Source organism: Ranitomeya imitator, chromosome 4, assembly GCF_032444005.1.
Source record: "Ranitomeya imitator isolate aRanImi1 chromosome 4, aRanImi1.pri, whole genome shotgun sequence".
Lineage (NCBI taxonomy): Eukaryota > Metazoa > Chordata > Amphibia > Anura > Dendrobatidae > Ranitomeya > Ranitomeya imitator.
Genome location: NC_091285.1, coordinates 556,515,889 through 556,531,067, shown reverse-complemented (window position 1 = coordinate 556,531,067; position 15,179 = coordinate 556,515,889).

Sequence of the window (15,179 nt, the reverse complement as noted above, 5' to 3'; positions counted from 1 at the left end):
CGAAAGTCTTTGAGATGCTATTGAATAAAAATAATCAGAAATCATCATATCTCCCATCAAATCTGTATTGTCCCATAAGAATTTAAAAATGTGCCTGAACAGACAGAGCCATTTACAGGATGATCATTTTTACTCAGAATATGCTGCATCTGACAAATTGAATCTGTCCTAAATCAGAATATATGAAAAAGCCATTGAAATTATTTAGAAAAAAAACAATCAGAAATATTTCCTGTAAAATGTAAAATGTTCACAACCTAAAGTTTGTTACTATTCTGTATCTAAAATAAAAAAAGAAATAACTTTTCTAATGATTATTTTATTAAAAAGGTTTTATTGTTTTGTTGTACTGCAACTCCTATACAAAATTATGGGTCTTTGTAGTAAAGTTACAATGAATAGAGGCGCAACTTCCACATGGCTTATTTCATTACCCACATTCCTTGGCGCTGTTACCTATTGTCTCCTTTTGCACAGAGTAATACATCTGATGAAGGTCGATTTTAATGACCTAAACGTTATATTTTTGGGATTGTTTTGGTGAATACTCATATTTTTCATACTGAATTCAAGAGTGCCAGATTTCTTTTTTATATCTTTATGGTAAAATGCAGCAGAGCTGGGAACTATAGCCTCTCTGTACTACCGCTCTCCGTTTTGTGGTCTGTAGGTCACTTTAAGCTTGCGGCCTACAGAATGCCATGGGGATGCACTGAATGTTTTTCTGACATCCTGTGCATGCCCCAGTGTGATGACATCACATCTGTTAGCCCGTGAAGTAAGGCGGTCTGCTGGTGAAATCACCAGGATTCAGGACTTGGTGAGAATAGGATGCTATTTTTTATTTTAATACCCTTATCTTTTACAAGAAAGTGGAGGCATCATGCTGCACTGGAATAAAACAATATATGAGGACTATTGAGGGGATACCATACTGTGGGGCTATAATGCTGTGCAGCAACTACTGAGAGGACTAATGTGGGGCTCTGATACTGTGTGGGGACTACTGAGGGGCCATGATACTGTGTGGAGACCAATAGGGTGCTATCATACTGTATGGCAACTATGGAGAGGACATGACTAGAGATGAGCGGTGTTCGTGTCGAACTGTTCGCCAATTTCAAATGCAAGCTGTTTTGGGCGGTGTTCGAGTCGTTCGACAAACTCAAACAATTTGCTTAAAATTCGGCTGTTCGAGTTTCTGTTCGATAACTGTTCATTCACCAAAAGCCTAACTTAATTTGCACATTAAAAGTGTTTATCATTGTTAATAGACTGTTTCAGTGTATAGTGGGTGGGGGGGTGGGGGATAGATCTGTGCTGAAATAATGCCGATCTCCTTTTTTTTTTCTTTCCCGCATTTACAGTGGGGTGGTGCAGTCTCTCAGCCTATCAGCAGTGCACACACACAGCAATGTGCATGTGATGCACACAAGCAAGGGCATGTGTCATTGGCTGTGTATGTCACATGTCCATGCCCTATAAGAACCAGCCATTTTCCCCGTCGCCACCATTTTCTCACTGCTGCAGCTTATTGTTAGACGGCACCGCTGCTGCTGTGGGCGCTATATAGTCTAAAGGTACCTTCACACATAACGATATTGTTAACGATATCGTTGCTATTTGTGAGGTAGCAACGATATCGTTAATGAAATCGTTATGTGTGACAGCGACCAACGATCAGGCCCCTGCTGGGAGATCGTTGGTCGCTGAATAAAGTCCAGAACTTTATTTCGTCGCTGGACTCCCTGGAGACATCGCTGGATCGGCGTGTGTGACACCGATCCAGCGATGTCTTCACTGGTAACCAGGGTAAACATCGGGTAACTAAGCGCAGGGCCGCGCTTAGTAACCCGATGTTTACCCTGGTTACCATGCTAAAAGTAAAAAAAAAAAAACACTAGATACTTACCTACCGCTGTCTGTCCTCCAGCGCTGTGCTCTGCACTCCTCCTGTACTGGCTGTGAGCCGGAAAGCAGAGCGGTGACGTCACCGCTCTGCTTTCCGGCTCACAGCCAGTACAGGAGGAGAGCAGAGAAGCAGAGCACAGCGCTGGAGGACAGACAGCGGTAGGTAAGTATCTAGTGTTTGTTTTTTTTTTTACTTTTAGCATGGTAACCAGGGTAAACATCGGGTTACTAAGCGCGGCCCTGCGCTTAGTTACCCGATGTTTACCCTGGTTACCGGCATCGTTGGTCGCTGGAGAGCGGTCTGTGTGACAGCTCTCCAGCGACCAAACAGCGACGCTGCAGCGATCCGGATCGTTGTCGGTATCGCTGCAGCGTCGCTTAATGTGAAGGGGCCTTAAGAGTGTTTGTTTTTTTTAGCGAATTTTCAGAGAGATAGGTGTAGGGAGTTGGGAGGAGTCGGGACTAGTTGTAATATCAGCCCTTTTCAGGCTAGGTTACATAGCAGTAGCAGTTCATTGCACTGTTTGCCAGGCAGGTCTGTGCCAGTGCTGTGCAAGTGTTTGCCACAGCATTTGGTGTAATCTAGCTCAGCCAATCCTTTTGGGCTAGTAGCATTGTCTGATAGTCATCTGAGTAGCCCGCTTGTGAAGATAGCTAGCTACACCGCCTGTGTATCTCAATTTTGACTGCATCTAACCCAGTTAATAGTTTTGGGCCTAGGAGCAGTGTCTGCATGTCAGCAGAGTAGCCCACCTGTGAAGCTAACTACACCGCCTGTGTATCTCAATTTTAACTGCATCTAACCCAGTTAATAGTTTTGGGCCTAGGAGCAGAGTCTGCACGTCAGCAGAGTAGCCCGCCTGTGAAACTAACTACACCACCTGTGTATCTCAATTTTTTCTGCATCTAATCCAGTTAATAGTTTTGGGCCGAGGAGCGGTGTCTGCAGAGTGACCCGCCTGTGAAACTAACTACACCATGTTAGGGCTAGCGGAATGCACCGAGTAAATAGAGATGTTTTTATTGATATTGGTGCGTTCGCAGCCCGGGGTCCACCGTGCAGGAGTACCTGCTGCTAGCAAATGGCGGAACTATATGGCGCTATAGACTAACTCAGTTAATTCACCGAGTAGCCGTGAAAGAGAAGCACTGTGCCCTGTTAAACTCCACAGAGGCACAGGCTAACTGCCCAAACAGAGAGCAGTCATTGGTCACGCATGTTCACAAAACTCCTCGACGGAGGAGCCAGCATTCTAGGGGCTTATTTCAGCCGGGTCCCTGAAAATATCCAAACACAAACTCCTCGCCGGAGGTGCCAGCATAATAGGGGCTTATTTCAGCCGGGTCCCTGAACACACTCACATGTGACCACACTGGCGCAAAGCACATAACAAAAGACAATACTAGCGCATGGCCGTAACTCTTAGCACAGAGTCAGACTGAGCGAGACGCTGGGATTGACGTCTCCGCTGAGCAGGCTCCACTGCGGCAGGAGAAGAATGGGAGACCTCAGCGGAGATGGCCCAAGATTCCCCCTGTGCAGAGGCAGGAGCTTGACCTCTAACACACCGCCTCTGTATCTCTATTTTTACTGCATCTAATCCAGTTAATATTTTTTGGCCTAGGAGCAGTGTCTGCACGTCAGCAGAGTAGCCCGCCTGTGAAACTAACTATACCGCCTGTGTATCTAAATTTTTACTGCATCTAATCCAGTTAATAGTTTTGGGCCTAGGAGCAGTGTCTGCACGTCAGCAGAGTAGCTCGCCTGTGAAACTAACTATACCGCCTGTGTATCTAAATTTTTACTGCATCTAATCCAGTTAATATTTTTGGGCCTAGGAGCAGTGTCTGCACGTCAGCAGAGTAGCCTGCCTGTGAAACAAACTATACCGCCTGTGTATCTGTATCTCAATTTTCACTGCATCTAATCCAGTTGATAGTTTAGGGCCTAGGAGCAGTGTCTGCACGTCAGCAGAGTAGCCCACCTGTGAAACTAACCATAACACCTGTGTATCTCAATTTTCACTGCATCTAATCCAGTTATTAGTTTTGGGCCTAGTACCACAGTTTAGCCACTCAATTCTGCTCGGTTTTCATCCATCGTTTGTTGTGCCAACAACTACAGATACAGAGTTGCCAATTAGTTAAGCACTAAAGTGAGTGGCAAAAGGCCTGCTGCTGGTGGAAAGGGGAATAGGCGTGTTGGAAAGGGAAAAAAAGGTTGTGTCCGTGGGGTAGGTGGTAAAGCAACAGTAACATCTGCAGAAGAAAGACCATCTTCCAGCCAAAATAAGATGTCTACTTCTTTTCGTGGACAATCTGATATGATCCCTTTCTTACAACTATCGCTACAAGCATCGCCAAAAATTCCAGATGAGGCACAAAAACAGCAGGTGCTTGAACGGATATCAAGTGCTCATTCAAGTGGGCTCTCCTCTATGTCAACTTCAAAATCACAAGTACTCCAATCCTCAGAGTTGTCACCCCAATCACATTTGCTTCCTCACAGCTCCCAAGTCTCCAGCCACCCATCTGAGCATGGGGTAACACACATGGTTGAGTCTGTAGAGCTGTTTACGCATACTATAGCCTGGGAATCAGAGGTCTGCTCCAGAGCTTCTGTGAATCCAGACGAGGAAATGATCTGCACTGATGCCCAGAATCTTTGTGAGTCGGATCCAGGCCCAGATGAAGAAGGTTCTGAGCATAATGTAGACCCTCGTTCCCAAACTCTAACTCCTGTTGGTGGAGACAATGAGGAAGATGATGATGAGACTGAGATACCTGAGTGGAATGAAAACTTGACTTTTTGGTCTGGGCTGGAAGAGGTTGGCTCTGAGGACGACGGGTGTGAGAACACACAGGATGATGATGACGAGGTTGTAGACCCCACTTACTGTCGACCCCCAGTCCGCCAGTCCATGAGGTTAGCAGAGGAGGTGGAGGAGGATGCTAGTGACGAGTCTGACGACGAGGTTATGTTGCGCCTTCCTGGACAGAGACGGAGTACTGGAAGCACGTCAACAACTGCATCCTCAACCCCAACTGTGCCTCAGACCAGAAGTCGTGGTGGCTCTTTAGGTCGCACGGGCTCTAAGCCTTGCACAGCCTGGGCATTTTTTGACATTGCAAAGGATGACCCAACTCATGTTGTCTGTAAGATTTGTCAAAGATTTGTCAACAAAATCTCAGTAGAGGACAAAAATGACTAGCTTGAGTACTTCATGCATGAACATCACATGGATATGAGGCATAAGTTGCAGTGGTAAGCTCACTGTGCTACAATGCCGCCTAGTGGGCCGGGTCAACCACCGTCTGCCCCATCAAGTGCATCTGTGTCCTCTTCATCCTCTGTGACTGTGGGGACAGCAGTCGCACATGGTTTTGGATGCAGACCTTACACCTTTTTACCCGCAAAAGCCAGTGTGATTGGCAGGTCGTTAGGACATTTGCAAGTGAAAACACCTGCTGTTGTTGAGCGCTCTCCGACATCGACAGCACATTTTGATCAAGGCAACATAACATCTCTGCCTGCACCTTCCTCACAGACCAGCAGTTTGCCAGGGACACCCTGCTCAACTCCGTCTAAGCACGGCAGCCAGCCCTCAGTCCCTCAGATGTGGACAAGTAAAAGACCATTTCCTCCTAGCCATGACAAAGCTAAGAGGTTGAATTTCTCCATCTGCAAGCTGTTGGCTACAGAAATGCTGCCTTTCTGCCTGGTGGACACAGAGGATTTTCGAGACCTTATGTCCGTCGCAGTGCCCCAGTACCAGATGCCCAATCGCCACTACTTCTCAAAGAATGCTGTGCCTGCACTACACCAGCATATCGCACACAACATCACCGCTTCCTTGAGAAACTCTGTGTGTGACAGGGTGCATTTCACCACAGACACTTGGACGAGTAGACATAGACAGGGGTGTTATATGTCGGTGACTGGGTACTGGTTAACTACGGCAGCATCAGGAGTAAGGGCTGCTGTCCAAGTCTTGCCATCCCCACGAGTTTCTCGTCGATCCTTTGCATCTAGAAGTTCCTCCACTGCTTCTGCCTCCTCAACCTCCTCTCGGTCCTCCACCTGCTCCCAAAGCCTGTCTGGTAATGCTACCTGCGTTGTAACTGTGCAGAAAGAATCCTGCACACCTCCTCACTATGCTGTCACCAGGGCTCAACAGCATCAGGCAGTGTTTACATTGAAATGTCTGGGAAATGTGAGTCACACAGCTGAGGTGTTGTGGTCAGCTCTGGAGACCGAGTTCCATCAATGGTTGTCTCCACTCAACCTGCAGCCAGGGAAGGCTGTGTGCGACAATGCTGCAAACCTGGGTGCGGCCCTTCGCAGGGGCAATGTCACACACGTGCCTTGTATGGCTCACGTTTTGAACCTGGTTGTCCAGCAATTTTTATCCCACTATCCCGGACTAGATGGGCTTCTGCAGAGGGCACTGTCGCTGTGTGCTCACTTCGGCCGTTCGCATTCCGCAGCTCTACAGAAGTCGATGGGCCTGCCAGTTCACCGGCTGAAATGCGATGTGCCCACACGGTGGAATTCAACTCTGCACATGTTGCAGCGACTGTGGCAGCACCGACGAGCCCTGGTGCAATACGTTATGACGTATAGCCTGGGCCAATGAGATCAAGAGGTGGGGCAAATCATGCTGCAGGAGTGGTCTCAGATCCGGAACCTATGCACCCTTCTGCACAGTTTTGAAATAGCAACAAAGCTGTTTAGTGCTGACGATGCCTTTATCAGCATGACCATTTCGGTGATTTACATGCTGGAGCACACCTTACACAGTGTTCGGAGTCAGGTGGTGGAACAAGAGGAGGAGGAGGAGAAGGAACAGGAGGAGTCGTATGCGGAAGGGATAATATCTCCAAGGTCAAGAAGGTTAGCAGCACCAAGGCAGCTTGCATTGAAGGCTGGGGGAGAGGGATTACCGAGGGCGCATGGTAGCAGCCAAACTGTTGAGGAAGGTGCAGGAGGCGAGGAAGAAGTGGAGGACGAACTGGCACTGGGCATGGAAGACTCATCAGATGAATGAGACCTTGATCAAATTTCTGTTGTGCGAGGTTGGGGGGAGAGGGCAGAGGAAAGAAGCATGATTTTCACCTCGCCGCCACCAAGACGACAAGGACTTGGTCCTCCTGGATGCGCAAGACACATGAGTGCCTTCTTGCTGCACTACTTGCAACATGACCCTCGGATTGTCAGAATTCAAAGTAATGCTGACTACTGGGTTGCCACACTCTTAAATCCCCGGTACAAAAGCAAATTTGGCAAAATAATTCCTGCCATAGAAAGGGATTGGCGCATGCAGGAGTATCAGCAGAGACTGTTACAGAATCTAACATCTTCTTTTCCACAAAACACCAGTGGTGCACGTAGTGAATCTCTGAGTTCTAACTTGCCAACCGTGGGACTATCTAGTCATCACTCAAACCGTAAAAGTAACATCGTATCTGGTGGTAACAGCAATTTTTTCCAATTGTTTCAAGATTTTTTTAGACCATCCTTTGCAAGGCCACAGGAGACAAGAAGTCTGACGCACAGCCAACGCCTAGAGAGGATGGTACAAGAGTATCTCCAAGTTACCATCGATGCCATGACTGTGGAATTGGACCCTTGCTCATTTTTGGGCTTCCAATCTTGAAAAATGGCCTGAGCTTGCCACTCACGCATTGGAGATCTTGTCATGCCCCGCAGCCAGCGTTCTCTCTGAATGTGTGTTTAGCGCTGCTGGTGGTGTGCTGACCGATAAGCGCACGCGGCTGTCCAGTGACAATGTAGACAGACTAACGTTCATCAAGATGAACAAATCCTGGATATGCAAGGACTTTTCTACCCCTGTGTCATCTTGGGGAGACTAAAAGCTGGATGATTTTTGAAAATCACCTCACCAAACGTTTTAAAAAACTCTGGCGAAATTGATGCCACTTAAGTGGTGTCTGTGGCCGAATTTTTGGAAAAAATGGAGACTCTTTATTTAGTCCCCTTGCTGAGTTTTACATGACGTTGCCATCGTCAATTCCAGGTGGGTGGGGTCGTCTGCAGAGTTGTCTACTCATACTATGGCCTGGGATTCAGAGGTCTGCTCCAAAGCTTCAGTGTCTGCTAGTCAGCAGAGTAGCCCACCCACCTGCCGCCTGTTTGCCTAAGTACTATTTTTAATGGCTTCTAGCCCAGGAAATCCTTTTGGGCCAAGTAGAATTTAGTGCTACTCAGCAGCGTACCCCACCCATGAAGCAAGCTACACCGCCTTGTTTACCTATCTACTATTTTGTAACGGCATCGAGCCCAGGAAATCATTTTGGGCCTAGTAGAATTTGGTGCTACTCAGCAGCGTACCCCACCCATGAAGCAAGCTACACTGCCTGTTGATCTATTTAATAATGTTTAACTGCATCTAGCCCAGGAAATTGTTTTGTACCTAATAGCATTTTGTGCTACTCAGCAGAGTACCCCACCCATGAAGCAAGCTACACCGACTGTTTACCTAAGTACTATTTTTAATGGCATCTAGCCCAAGAAATCCTTTTGGGCCTAGTAGAATTTAGTGCTACTCAGCAGTGTACCCCACCCATGAAGCAAGCTGTCAGGAGACATACTAAAAAGATTACACTTATCTGAGTGACGGGTAGAGGAAAAATCACTCAAAGAGGTGTACGGTAGAGCAGTGGGGAACAGTGTCCATCCCTGACCGCAGGTTACAATCAGCCTTCAGGCTGTCTCCTGATGACCCGACCTCGGGGAAACGCGTCGAGATGAACATACTGGGATATGTATATTGAGATGTATATATTGGGTTTTGTCTATATGTTTGTGTTATTGGGGATGTCTTGTTTTTTGTTTTTTGGTTAGGTGGTATAGTTTACCTAATTGGTGACTGTACATGCGGACTGCTTTTTGTGTATTTTTTTCGGTCTGGTTGCCAATTGGCAGTATTAGGGCGTATCAGGGCCAGACGACGAGAGCGGGGGCGCCATTTGCGCAGGATTATAGGGTGCCAACCCCCGCAGGCAGGTAGCATGTATCTAGGTACAGTCTAATCCTATATCAAGGCTATAGGCCGTACGGGGATAAGTGCAATTTTCTGCTTGATATGTGCTAATCTTTTATAGCATATGTGCACTTACTGTTTTTTGCATCTCCAATTGCATTTTTTGTTTGTTTGTCTGTTTGTATGGTCTGCTGGTTGTCTATCTTCCTCACTTGAGGGTGTTCCAGGGTGAGTTAGGGCGAGTCTTCGGTGAGCGGGGGCGCCATTGCGCAGGACTTTTAGGGTGCCAACCTCCGCGGCAAGGTAGGGTAAGATGGTTATTTAATAGGTTCTGAGTGCACCCTGTATCTTTTTGTCAGCCTAATAGTAGACGTTTTTAGGTTGTGAGTGTTGTCATTTTTATCAGTAAGATTAATAAATGGTACGTTTTATCGTGTATTGTAATTATTTGATTATGTCCCTGTTCCACCACCATGCACCGCTGTGTCTTCTGGCTCTCTGCAGTGACTGTTCAGGCAGAGGGCGTGCACTAAACACGTCATCGCAACCTCTGACCTGAACGTCACAGCCAGAGGACGCAGAAGACACAGCCCGGCGGTGGAACGGGGACAGGTGAATATTGCATGGCTCACCCTCCCCTGTCATACTCACCCCCACCTGACGAGTCTCTGCAAGTCCACTTCTCCGATGGTCTCCAGCGCACCTGCAGCTCCTCCTGTGTTCAGCGGTCACATGAATATGTGTTCCACGCCTATGGGAGTGGAGACGCATCCATATTCATTACTTTAATGAGTGGTACCACGTGACAGCTAAATTCATGAAGAGCTGCATGCGCCAGAGACCATCTGAGAAGCAGGTACATGCAGAGATGTGTCAGGTGTGGGTGAGTATGAAGTGACAGCCACCACTTCCCCTCCCTGCCAAACCCAGGGACAATGACTCGAGTATAAGCAGAGAGGGGCACTTTCAGTCTAAAAAAACGGGCTGAAAATCTTGGGTTATACTCGAGTATATACGGTATAATGTTTTATTTATTTATTTTCTGGCTGACTATTCCTTTTTTGTGGAGGAACTCAAAGGCATTATTAGCATACATTGAGGGACTTAAGAGCCATTATTACTGTTTGTGTTGGGGACTCACAGGATATTATTCCTGTATGAGCACTGGCAAATCAAAATCAAAATCTGTTGAAAAGAGTTATACATTTTCATAGGATTGATTCATGTTTTTATTCTCATTTCCCCTTTATGGAATGTGAATAGTTTCTTCTCAGTCTGTAAATGCACATTGCCATTGTTGGGCCTGACCGCCACATGTTGTATTTCATGGTAACAGCACATTCTAAACAGTAATAAAAATCCATTTATCCTCCTAAGACTATGAATTGCAATTTCTCCTGTCTGTTTTCTTTTTTTCCTCCTGTTATCGCCAGGTTTGTCTTTGGCATGGTGATGTTCTGCAGTGTTCTTCTTACTAATGATTGTGTTGTCATGGGATTGTGGGGTGGGTTATTTTTTTCACTAGAGTTTATATTAAATATTATGTAGCAATAGGAGCTGTCATGTTCTCCTGCCAATGAAAAGAAGGCCAACAAAGTGAGTAGTGAAGAGGATGAGTGATTAATCACAATTCCAGTGCTCCAGGGCCAAACGATATACACTTGCAGAACTAGTGCGTTTTGTTACATATCTTGAAGTCATTATGAGGTGTCAACTGAGTCCACACAGTACATTACAGAATAATAAAGGGAATAATTATAACATACTGCAGAACCTAGAATTGTCAGTTGCTCTGAAAAAGTTCTGTCCAGTGATTTAGCATGCTCTCTCTCACTCTCTCTCTCTCTGTGTTTCTCACTCTCTGCTCTTTCTCTCTATATAAAGATATCAATATATATACATATACAGTTGTGCTCAAAAGTTTACATATCCTGGCAAAATTTTAGCTTTCTTAGCCTTTTTTCTCGAATATGAATCCAAAACTTTTTCTCCACTCATGGTTAGTGGTTGGGTGAAGACATTTATTGCCAAACTACTGTGTTTTCTCCTTTTAAATCATAATGACAACCCAAAACTTCCAAATAACCCTGATAAAATGTTTACATACCCTGGTGATTTTGGCATGATAACATGCACAGAAGTTGACACAAATGGGTTTGAATGGCTACTAGTAGGTAACATCCTCACCTGTGACCTGTTTGCGTGTAATCAGTGTGTGTGTGCATAAAAACTGAGTGAGTTTCTGGGATCCAGACAAACTCTTGCATCTTTCATCCAGCCACTGAGGTTTCTAGATTGTGAGTCAAGGGGAAAGCAAAAGAATTGTCAACGGATCTATGGGAAAAGGTAGTTGAACTGAATAAAACAGGAAAGGGATACAAAAAGATATCCAAGGAATTGATAATGCCAGTCAGCAGTGTTCAAAATGTGATTAACAAGTGGAAAATCAGGGGCTCGGGAAAAACAAAACCACGGTCAGGTAGACCAACAAAAATGTCATCCACAACTGCCAGGAAAATTGTTCAGGATGCAACCCACAAATAAAATCAGCTGAAATATAAGACTCTCTAAAAACTGTCTGTGCCAAGTAAGGAGGCACTTGACTAAAAATGGGCTGCATGTCAAGTCGCCGGAAGAAAGCCATTACTGGGCAAATGCCCCAAAGTATCTCACCTACAATAAGCAAAGCAACACAGAGACAAGCCTCAAAACTTCTGGAACAAGGTAATTTGGAGTAATGAGACCAAAATTGAACTTTTTGGCCACAACCATAAACATTACATTTGGAGAAATGTCAACAAAACCTATGATGAAAGGAATACCATTCCTACTGTAATGAGGTGGATCACTAATGTTTTGGGGATGTGTGAGCTTCCAACTTGGTCAAAGTTGATGGAAAGATGAATTCAGCATGTTATTAGCAAATACTAGAGGCAAATTTGCACTCATCAGCCCGGAAGCTGTGCATGGGACGTACTTGGACATTCCAACATGACAACAATACAAAACATAAGGCCAAGTCGGCCTGTCATTGGCTACAGCAGAACAAAGTAAAGGTTCTGGAGTGGCCATCTCAGTCTCCTGACCTCAATATCATTGAGCCATTTTGAGGAGATCTCAAGCGCGGAGCTCATGCTAGACAGCACAGGAATTTACTGAAACGGGAGGCTTTTTGCCAAGAAGAGTGGGCAGCTTTAAAATCTTAGAAAATAAAGAACCTCATCCACAACTACCACAAAAGACTTCAAGCTGCGATTGATGTTACAGGGGGTAATACACGGTATTAAGCAATGGGGTATGTAAACTTTCGATCAGGGTCATTTGGATGTTTTGGTTTGTCATTATGATTTAAAAAGTTAAAAATAGAAAGAACAGTAGTTTGACAATAAATGGCTTCACCCAACCACTAACCATGAGTGGAGAAGAAGTTTTCGTGTTATCATTCATATTCTCTGAAAAAAGGCCAAGAAGGCAAAACTTCTGCCTGGGTATGTAAACTTTTGAGCACAACTGTACATACATATATACACACACACACATATATATATATATATATATATATAGTGCCTTGTGAAAGTATTCGGCCCTCTGGAGCTTTTTAACCTTTTCCCACATATCAGGCTTCAAAAATAAAGATACCAAATGTCAATTTTTGGTGAAGAATCAACAACAAGTGGAACACAGTTGTGAAGTTGAATGAAATTTATTGGTTATTTTAAATTTTTGTGGAAATTCAAAAACTGAAAAGTGGGGCGTAAAATATTATTCGGCCCCTTTATTTTCAGTGCAGCAAACTCACTCCAGAAGTTCATTGTGGATCTCTGAATGATCCAATGTTGTCCTAAATGCCTAATCACGACAAATATAATCCACTTGTGTGTAATCAAGTCTCTGTATAAATGCACCTGCTCTGTGATAGTCTCAGGGTTCTGGTTGAAGCACAGAGAGCATCATGAAGACCAAGGAACACAACAGGCAGGTCCGTGATACTGTTGTGGAGAAGTTTAAAGCTGGATTTGGATACAAAATGATTTCCAAAACCTTAAACATCCCAAGGAGCACTGTGCAAGCGATCATATTGAAATGGAAGGAGTATCATACCATTGCAAATCTACCAAGACCCGTCCGTCCCTCTAAACTTTCATCTCAAACAAGGAGAAGACTGATCAGAGATGCAGCCAAGAGATCACTCTGGATGAACTGCAGAGATCAATCAGTCGTACACTGCACAAATCTGGCCTTTATGGAAGAGTAGCAAGAAGAAAGCCATTTCTCAAAGATATCCATAAAAAGTTTTGTTTAAAGTTTGCTATAAGCCACCTGCGAGATACACCAAACATGTGGAAGAAGGTGCTCTGGTTAGATGAAACCAAAATCGAACTTTATGGCAGCAATGCCAAACTATATGTTTGGCGTAAAGGCAACACAGCTCATCACCCTGAACACACCATCCCCACTGTCAAACATGGTGGTGGCAGCATCATGGTTTGGGCCTGGTTTTCTTCAGCAGGGACAGGGAAGATGATTAAAATTGATGGGAAGATGGATGGAGCCAAATACAGGACCATTCTTGAAGAAAACCTGTTAGAGTCTGCAAAAGACCTGAGGCTCGGAGATTTGTCTTCCAACAAGACAATGATCCCAAACATAAAGCAAAATCTACAATGGAATGGTTCACAAATAAACATATCCAGGTGTTTGAATGGCCAAGTCAAAGTGCAGACCTCAATCCAATCAAGAATCTGTGGAAAGGAGTTGAAAACTCCTGTGCACAAACGATCTCCATCAAACCTCAATGAGCTCGAGCTGTTTGCCAATTAAGAATAGGCAAGAATTTCAGTCTCTCGATGTAATAAACTGATATAGACATATCCCAAGCGACTGGCTGCTGTAATCACAGCAAAAGGTGGTGCAGGAAAGTATTAAGTTAAAGGGGCCGAATAATATTGCACGCCCCACTTTTCAGTTTTTGAATTTCCACAAAAATTTTAAATAACCAATAAATTTATTTCAACTTCACAATTGTGTTCCACTTGTTGTTGATTCTTCGCCAAAAATTTACAGTTGGTATATTTATACTTGAAGCATGATATGTGGGAAAAGTTTGAAAAGTTCTAGGGAGCCGAATACTTTCGCAAGGCACTGTACCTTGGAAAAGGAAATAAGGAACAGAGATACCTGGTTTAAAAATGTTTTGATTGTGTTCATTAGTGTTTATTAAAGTCTAAAAAGAGACAGTAGGGTAATGAACGGTGCATACCTGGGAACGTTCCCCTGTAAATAGTTGGCACCTCTTAAGGTGCCCCTTACTGGTTTTACCACTCGCTGGCAGCATGTGTCGAACCCTGTTGTTTACAGACCGAAGAAAAACCATCTGGCGTAGCTGAAGATCAGGTCTGGTTGTTATGCCTTGTAGCCCGCCCAAGACTGCATTGGTGGTTTATGACGGGTCCCCCGCTTCATTGCTCTTATTGGTGTATAAGGACACCTGATATTAAAAAGTTTGCAGTTTTCATTTGTTTGCACATTTTGTAATTTGCATATGACATGTAACGTTAAAGAAACAGAACCTCCCATAAAGGGAAGCCTAAGCTTTCACCTGTTTTACATGTTAACATGCATATCCAAAAATGCTTGCATTCTTGACCTGGTTTGTTGTTTTTCTTTTCCCAGTCCAGGAGTACTGGAGTTAATGGGGGGGGGGGGTGTAACACCCCAGGTAACCGGTTGTTACAGTGATGTTGCTTTCCTTTCAGGGAGGGTGATGTCATGTCTGGAGGCAAGGAGGATTCCCTTTAACAGGTAATACACCTTCATGTAACACATTATGAATCCAGGCCAGAAGTAGGGGCTTTGAACCCAGATTCAGGGGAGCTTCCCCTGACATATATATTTTGGTCTGGAGGAGGAGTTAGTTAGTTGGGGTTGGGAGGTGGAGGAGAGAGGAGTGTGAGCAGAGAGTAGGGCCGTGCAGCCACGTGTGGTGCTGCAGCTCCAGGACAGGAGAGAACCAGAAGGGTTTCAGTGATAGCAAATGTCTGAGGGGAGAAGCAAAGGAGAAGAAAGGAACTTGGAGGGGGAACTGTGATTGAGCACTCTCTGAGCTGAAGCGCAGGAACAAGGCACTGGGAGCCCGAGGCTGTGACGCAATTCACGTCCCACAGCAGAACCGGAGGGCAGAAGACTTTATGTAGTCAGTCCACACCCACACCTGAAGGTGCAGCAGTACACAGAGAGCCCGGGTAGTGATAGAGACCCTGTAAA